We start from the raw sequence: 9,290 nt of genomic DNA, 5'->3' as shown, positions 1-9,290 counted from the left end.
TGCTAGAGTACAAGTTAAAATCCACAAAGACCCTATCAAAATTAGACTGTTAACATGTTCTCGTGGATCAGTGTACTATAATACAGCACAGTATATTTCTAAACTGTTATCACCAATTGCTACTAGTGCTAGTTCCTACATCAAAGATTCATCAGAATTCTGTCATAGACTTAATCAAAATAATGTGAATGGTCAGTTAGTTAGTTATGATGTTGTTGATTTGTTTACGAATATACCACGGGATGAAGCAATACAAGTGCTAAGGCAGAAAATAGAATCTATTTACCAAGAACTATCCACAAACCTCAAAATAGACAGTATCATTCAACTTACAGAGCAATGTATCAATTCCTCATATTTCTCATGGCAATCAGAAATTTATGAACAGGTTCATGGACTACCCATGGGATCTCCCATAAGCCCTCTCATAACAGAAGTATATATGACCCATTTCGAAGAAGCTGCCTTAAAGACTTCACCCATCCTACCTAAAACATGGATTAGAAAAGTTGATGATGTATTTGCCATTTTGGAACTAGGTCAGAATCCACAACACCTTCTTGAACACCTCAACAGTATCCACCCTCGAATGAAATTTACAGTAGAATTAGAAAAAGACAACCAATTACCATTCCTTGATGTATTAGTAAACAACTCCGCAGATTACCTAAAAACCACTGTTTACCGCAAGCCAACCCACACTGACCAATACATACATAATAGTTCAAATCACCCAACCAAAGTAAAAACAGGAATTATTAGTACCTTAACGAGACGCGCAAAATTAATATGTGATGAAGACCTCCTCGATAATGAATTACAGCATATCAACCATGTCCTTACAGAATTCAATAACTACCCTGCTAAGACAGTTAATGCCACCATGAAGAAAACACTGACTCATACCTGCAAACCACCCACTGCCATCAGAAGAACTAGCCCGCTTTTTATCTCCATCCCATTTATAGGACCAGCTAGCCACCAAATAAAAAGAATTTTAACAGAGCAAATCGGTGCAGAGGTAGTGTTCAGTAGCGGAACCACACTTAAAACTATGTTAAAAGCTGATGGTAGAATACTAAAACCAAAAGAGGACCCAAAGGGAGTCATATACAAAATAAATTGTGAGTGTAATGTGGCCTATGTGGGCGAAACATCCCGTCCAATTTCAATCAGAACTAAAGAGCATCAGGCAGCAGTTAAAAAACAAGAACAAAACAAATCAGCGCTAGCAGAACATATCCACCAAAACCCACAGCACCAAATCAAATGGGAAAGTACAGAAATACTAGCTAGAAACCTATCAACATGGAAAAGCAGAGTTCTTCGCGAGGCTTTGGAAATTCAAAAACATAAGCTAAAATTAAACAGAGACTCAGGACATTTCCTCCCAAATCTTTGGGTTGATTTATTTAATTCTTAATCAGTGTGTGTTAGTGATAATCAGTGTGTGTTAGTGATGAGAAGTGTCTGTGGTCATAAGTGTATGACCCCCCCCCCCTTTATTTCATCTTGTAGTTAAGGTTTCACTTGTGATGATTGTTTCTATCTCTGACTTTCATCTCATCTTATAGTTATGGTTTCATATAGTTAATTAGCGTCTTGATGTTACGGTTTCATGTAGTCAATTATCCTCTAATCTCTTCCTTTTGTATTATTAGTAGTCAATTATCCTCTAATCTCTTCCTTTTGTATTATTAGTGTTATTCTTTCATCATGTTAATTTATATAACTTCTTTGATCTTGATAATGCGTTGTTGATAGTATTGATTATTCTGTTAAATGGTTTCCACTTGTTACCTATATATTGTACCACATTTATTGTTGATTATCATTATTTGCTTGAAAACGATATCTGTATGTGTATCGAAACGTAGCATGTTAATAAATTCAGAAGTAGTATATCCATATAAGTGTGTTTTATTTTTAGTGAAATCTATTTCTATATGTCTTATAAGGATTATTTCACTAATGCTGTTTAATTTGATTCTCTTACAACATGGTGTTTTTGGTGTCCGGCATAATGTGGTGTGTGGACTGGTCTCAATTTCTATTCTGACATTAGAAACATTAGGACTGGATAGCAGAGCATTATGAAAACTTTCACCATCAAGCACTTAGAGGACATGAAAATCTCATAACCAGCTGGATCTCTGCTAGGGGTCTGAATTTTCTTCTTTGCTATAGCTGTAATATTCTTTGTCTTTAATAAACGATATTAACACATCAATCATTCAAGATATCTTTATTAAACTATGTACAAAACCTAGTTACTTTAGTAACGAAGCCTTAAGAGACCAGGCTAAGACTTCGTTACTAAAGTAACTATACCCAACCCAACCAGTATACACATACTAATTATCGCTTTTGCTAATTAGACATTTCTTGAATTGAATCATTTTTATGTTTCAATATAGAAACAAGTTTGACTTAGTTATTCTAAATATTTAAATGCCTAGTTTTGCTGTCTGGTTTATTGCGACATAATAAATCATGAAAGTAGTTGAAATCAATAGTGTTATAAAGCGTTTATGATAATCTCATTGTATATGTAGGTATATAAACATCTGCTGTTGTTTACAATGGATGACTCTACCTATTGTAGGCGTATATAATATATAATAAAAACATACTTAAAAACAGGGTGTGTGAGTTATTATATCACTGGAGAGCCACGGTGGCTCAGTTAGTAAGATGTTAGCTCGCTAACCAGAAACAATGTATAGTCGTTCGGATGGTATGAAAAACAGGGTGTGGGAGTTATTATATCACTCGTGAGCCACGGTTGGTTAGTGAGTAAGATGTTGGCTCGCTAACCAAAAACGATGTATAGTCGTTCGGATGGCACAAAAAATCGAGGTCCCTTGTACACATTTGCGTGCATGTAAAAGAACCCTTGACAGCTGGAATTCGATATTAGAGTATAAATTACCGTATTTTTCGAGTCATAAGTCGATACATTTTTCAGCAAAGTCCGGCATTCGTCTTGTACTCAGTTTCGAGTTATATACGGAAGGTAAAAAAATACGGTAAACGTCGCTCTACCACAACGAGCGAGTGACAAAAACTGCTAAATAATCGCATTCGACTCTAGCACACGCTATCGTCTAAAACAATTAACTACTTACGTTATTCCAATCGAAATATTCGTCAACATTTCTTGGCGTGTTTATTTATTTATTTAAAAACATAAACACCATTCAAAATATGATCATAAATCCGACAATATGCAGTCAAAATAGAATCTTTTCTCCGAATCAGACGTATTAGATTCGGCACGTTTACATCTCTTGATTTCACGTGTCTCGCGAGATTTCTCCTTTCGTTTCAGTTACTGTACTATGTAACATAAAAAGAAATTATGACTGAATTACGTGTTGTCGGGCGACATCAAGGAGATTGAAACGTCCGACAATTAAGTTTATAATCACTCTTATTGGATTGATTTATAGTCCGACAAAGGAGAAGCAATGACTTCTGTTCAGGATTGGATTGATGAATTGTCCGACAAAGGATTAAGTCGGCCAATCAAGGCAGAATAAGTAGTTAATCACGGTAGGTGTATCGACGGTATAACACGATAAATACGCCAATGACTTAATTACCTAATCAATCCAGTCTATTATCAACGATAATCGGGTTGAATGGTATTTACACACTCGGTACACTATATTAATTTTGGAATTTTGAATATTATTCACCATGTCGTTATGTCCGATTGGGCATATTCCTGGTCGGACAAGCGTCGGACATGACCGGAATATACGGGCGAAATCCCATCACAGTATTGACTTTGTCTGGGCAAAATTTCCCTCAAAACACACTGCATGACGTATATGTATGCCAATCTTTATTAGCCGAGTTGGAGCAGAGCAGTAGGACGTTAAACCCCATTTATTTCCAGTTTGATATTATATTATCGAGGTAATAATTCAGGATAATGTTTTGACAAAATTTCTTTTGATAGAAGCGAGACCTTTTAAAAATTTTGTTGTATATTTTTTTTTTACATCTTTATTTTTGACTGGCGAATTTTAGTATTCCATAAAAATTACATTGTCAGTTTTGAAATTTAAACACACGCTATTCCAGACTAAAAAAGCAAATACAAACTCTCCGTTTATAAACAGTAGTCTGATGTCAAGGCTAGCCTTCGATATGACTGGATTAGAATCCTATATGCTGCAAACGCTCATTGATAATTAAATCAAAACAAAGGATAATCGAGACTATGCTTTTTAACGTACTAACTTTAGTAATGATGAACGAGGCTAGGCGGAAATTTACAAAGCTGTTATCTCGGTTCATGGTGGACCAATTTGACTGAAATTTTCAACAAATTACCTTTAGATTATCTAGTTTTTAACTATTATAGTGAGAACTGTCAACTCTTTATCTAATCTCCCATAATGTATCTTTAATGATTTAATTTAGCAATAAAGAAGCGAAACTTAGTCTCGATTAACATGTACCGTTGCTACAGTAATAAATAATATATTTCGCATCTTGTCAAAACTTTAAATAGCGATAACTTTGTTTAGAATAAAGAAAGTTGAATGAAATTTTCAATATTTATTTTGCATTATCTACTTTTGCGGGTGATTGGTGGCCAAATGGTTAGCGTGTGTGCGTTGTATCATAAGGTCTGTCATTGAGTCAGCTGACGTGGTTTCGATTCCCTGGTTGTACATGACAAGTAGAAGTGTTGCCTGTCCAACCTCGTGAGTTTTCTCAGGGTCCTCCAGTTTCCTCCCACTGCTAACGACCCCTACTCACAAGCGAATTATTGAAATAAAATTGAACTATGTGTTAGTCCCAAAATGATCTAGTTTGTGTTGAGTGGACGTTAAACCCCATTTCTCTCTCTCTATCTTCTTGTGAACCATTATAGAAAGAATGACCAGCTCTTTATCTAAATCTTACATAATGCATCTTTAATCCTCTAGATTACTATCTAATAAAAATCTCCTTACAACCCTTATTTTTGTTAAATTTGAAATAAGGAAGTTAACTGTATTGACCATTTCAGCACCAGTATATACACAAAATGCTATAAGATATGAATTATATTATTTCAGATTACATACTAACCATATATAAAACTATAGAAGGGGCAGACAAATCAAGGATATGTGGATCTTTTACATTAAGAAACCTTATAATGAAAGACTACTTAATATGTAAGTAGGTTTGGGATTATTAGGGTTAGAATCTGTAAAACACAAAGTTTGGAGATCATCTGTCGAATGTGTGTCCACAAGATATTCAAATAAGTCTGTCATTTTTAAAATAAATCGAAAATCTTGTAGAATGCTATACCACAAAGAAATATGGGTTCTGAGAAAAGAGATCCTATATCTTGTGGAAATTAATACCACAAAGAGAGACATAGGAAGTCTAAAAACATATTATTGAAACAATTTTTAAAAAATTTGAAGTCAGATATTTTGTGATACCCTTGTAGTAAAAAGACGACCAGAAAAAACAACTGGGGTATACGCAATGCAGTTTGCTATGAGAATACATATGGAATGAATACTTCAGATCTGTGCCCAAATACTTAAACCTAATCTTCGACAACAATCACGTGCCTTAACCCTTCTCACACCTTGTGACCTGTAGGTGGCCTTAATATTTAGATCAGACCACAATCGATCTCCTGGTTGGTGAGGTAGCGCCAAAGACTACTCATTGAACCACCTCGTAACTCAAACAAGGAAAAAGGGGAGGGGCAAATCATTATAAAACACAGACCATATTTAACACAATGATTCCATGTTCTGAGTAAATTGTTGCATTTTGTTTTTCTATTTTAGTAATACTATTAATAGGATACATTATATATGTATCTGATACAGTGTATATAAACATAGATGGCTATATAAGGTATGATGGGGGCGGATACCAGTTACTAGGGGCGGAGTCAAGACTAGCATTCCAGTTCCGTTATTGCAATGAAAGGGGTTTGTTGCTGTACCAAGCAGGGGGAGACAATTTTTTTGCTGTTGGCGTTTACAAGAAGAAAATTTATTTGGAATGGAAAATTCAGAATCAAGTTATCGAGGTAGATTTTGAAAATGATTGATTAATGGATACAACATTCTTCTGTTGTGTGTTGAATTTATTTCAGACATCACAATGGTTAACACAGAAGAAAGGGCTATTTTCAGATAAGTTATTAATAAGGAGATCAACCTGTTCGGGATCTCGGAAATTCCCACACGCGTATTTGAACTCTGCGCCTGCAATATCAGCAACATTTAGAAACTATTTAACTTCTGTTGCCTTAACCGTTAAACGCTAGGTAGCCGAAACCAATCTGACAGGAACCATATTATGGCCCATTTCCTTAAGAAACGTCAGTCCACCCCAACCAAGTGTTGCGAAATAACGTCTGTCCACCCATGGAGTGTTGCAAAATATTGTTTAGGGATATGTGTGGATATCTATGGATTATTGTATCCCATTTATTATTATATCCTATTTATGTATCTTTAGATCCTATGTATGTATTATTCTATCCTATTTATTATTCTATCCTATTTATTATTCTATCCTATTTATTATTCTATCCTATTTATTATTCTATCCTATTTATTATTCTATTCTATTTATGTATCTTTAGATCCTATGTATGTATTATTCTATCCTATTTATGTATTATTCTATCCTATTTATTATTCTATCCTATTTATTATTCTATCCTATTTATTATTCTATTCTATTTATGTATTATCTTATCCTATTTATGTATTACTAGAAGAATGCCCGGCTTTGCGCGGGGGTCATAACCCCGAAACCGGAAGTGGTAGACTAACGCCACCTGGCCTATGTTACTCCCCGGTCCGAGCTACCCCTATACCCCAAATTTCAGACTCAGGGCAGACCTAGTGTAGCCGCCAACCCCGAACAGACAGACAAACAGACAGACAAACGACAGTCACAAATATTAGTATAGATTCTATCCTATTTATGTATCTTTAAGCCCATTTATGTATTATCTGATCCTGTTTATGTATTATCTTATCCTATTTATTTATTATTATATCCTATTTATGTATTATCTTATCATATTTAGGTATTATTATATCCTAGTTGTGTATTATCTTATCCTATTTATGTATGTATTATCTTATCCTATTTATGTATGTATTATTATATCCTATTTATGAATTATCTTATCCTATTTATGTATTATTTTATCCTATTTGTAGCTTGAGATAGGAAATGGAGATCTGGTATCAAACACAACCTACATTGTTGAAATAATTGGTTTACAGAGTCGTCAGTTCACTCGGGCAACGATTAACGGCAACGTTGCTCTGGTACAGTACCTGGTACAACTGGACCAACAACTAGATTTATCGTCTCTAGTAGGAGAGTTGTACATTGGTGGATATCGCTCCGTTACTGAACTCAAAGTAATCAGAAACATTGTTTGCAGTCAGTGATTCTTGTTAAATATACTATTCAAAAAAAGTAGGGGATATTTGATTTTTAAGTGTTATTAAAGTCACCTAATGAAACTGACGAAGAAACAAATGACAAAATGAAATGAAGTTCACATTCATCGATTTATTCCAAATGATCGTTAGACTAAGTAAGGCACAGACTGACCATTATAAGGGTAAAATGATACCCGGGGTCAAACAGCAAAGTTACCACAGCATCACAACCAAGTCAGTAACGGGTAAATCCTCCTCTGTTTGCCAAACAAGCATTGATCCGACGTGGCATACTCCTAATGAGACGTCTAAGGTCATTTTGGTCCAGATTGTCCCATTCCTGTTGCAACGCAGCAGCAAGTTCTTGGACATTGGCAGGACGTTGTTGACGTTGACGTAACCTCTGTCCAAGCATGTCCCAGACATGCTCGATGGGGGAGAGGTCGAGACTCAGTGCTGGCCAAGGTAATGTGGTGATGTTCTGTTGTTGGAGGTAACCTGTAACGATCCTGGCCCTGTGACATCTTGCGTTGTCATCCTGGAAGATGAAACGGCGGCCATGACGTCGTGCGTACGGCACAACATGGACTGCCAAGATGTTGTCCCGGTAGTACTGGCCTGTAACACGCCCTGCAACAACATGTAAAGCCGTTCTTCCAGCAACAGTGATGCCTCCCCACACCATAACAGAACCACCCCCAAATCGATCATGTCTGATGACGTTAACGTCTTGGAAGCGCTCGTTTCGACGACGCCACACCCTCCTACGTCTGTCCAAAAAATCAACAGTGAACCTTGACTCATCTGAAAACATCACATTGCTCCAGCGTCGATTATCCCAGTGTTGACAATCCCTACACCAACGACGTCTTGCCTGAATGTGATGATCTCTCAAACAAGGGATCACGCGAGGACGTCGGGCGCGAAGGTGACCTTTATGCAGTCGATTCCGAATCGTCTGGCCACTCACTCTCACACCAGTGTCTGTTTGAAGACGAGCGCTGATCTGATTTGCTGTGATGACACGATTTCTCAAGGCCAAGGTACGGATAAATCGATCCTGGGCTTGAGTTGTCGCCCTTTGTCAACCTGAGCGTGGTCTGTCCTGTACAGATTGTGTATCACGGTATCTGGACCATAGCCTGCTTATGACAGACTGAGAAACATTCATCGTCCGCGCCACAACCGCCTGTGTTGTGCCGATCTGTAGCATGCCAAGGGCACGTAACCTTTCATTTTGGGTAAGCCGACGCATATCAAAATTTGTTTTCTGGTCACTAAAACAATTAAACTGATGTTTCCACCCTGGAATTCAATGCCACAATGACTGTAACATTCAAAGTCAGAGTCGTGCAAATCTTGGGTTGGACCCCCATGATGATCCCAAGCATCACCTGCATTCTATGCGGTAGCTATTGGTGCGTTTGGGCGTCACATGTAACTGGAAATGTTTCTTCTGTTAGGTTCTATAGTGACTTTTTTCGTAGTCATTTGCATATTTTAGTATTATGCCCCCAAAATCAAATATCCCCTACTTTTTTTGAATAGTATAAACAAAATAAAACAATTGCTTTAATTTCAATTGATTTAACTAGACCTAGGCATGCTCTCATGTTCAGGGGCGTGTTCAGGAACTTGAGCAGAGGGAGGTCCGGGGTGGAGACAATGTCAGGTTTGGCGTGAGGACACACACCTGATATACTAGATTGTGTGTAAAATATAAGGTTGATTCATTGGGTCTGTCTTTGAGTCAATTTGTGTGGTTTTGATACAGCACTTGTATGTGACAAATCTTAGGGTCTCCCTGTCCAACTTTATGAGTTGTCTCCCATTGTCTCTGGTTTC

The 9,290-nt window shown here is 36.8% G+C and overlaps 1 long non-coding RNA gene across 1 annotated transcript; it reads left to right on the top strand.

Annotated features, from left to right (window-relative positions):
* Positions 1 to 5,068: 5,068 nt before the first annotated feature.
* LOC126828791 (uncharacterized) lies at positions 5,069 to 7,404 on the top strand. The gene is made up of 3 exons (XR_007683239.2): positions 5,069 to 5,180; positions 5,817 to 6,064; positions 7,215 to 7,404. It is a non-coding gene; the product is annotated as an uncharacterized LOC126828791 (long non-coding RNA).
* Positions 7,405 to 9,290: the final 1,886 nt, after the last annotated feature.

The sequence above is a fragment of the Patella vulgata genome, chromosome 1 (assembly GCF_932274485.2).
Source record: "Patella vulgata chromosome 1, xgPatVulg1.2, whole genome shotgun sequence".
Taxonomy (NCBI): domain Eukaryota; kingdom Metazoa; phylum Mollusca; class Gastropoda; family Patellidae; genus Patella; species Patella vulgata.
This window is presented reverse-complemented; position numbering and strand designations above follow the sequence as displayed.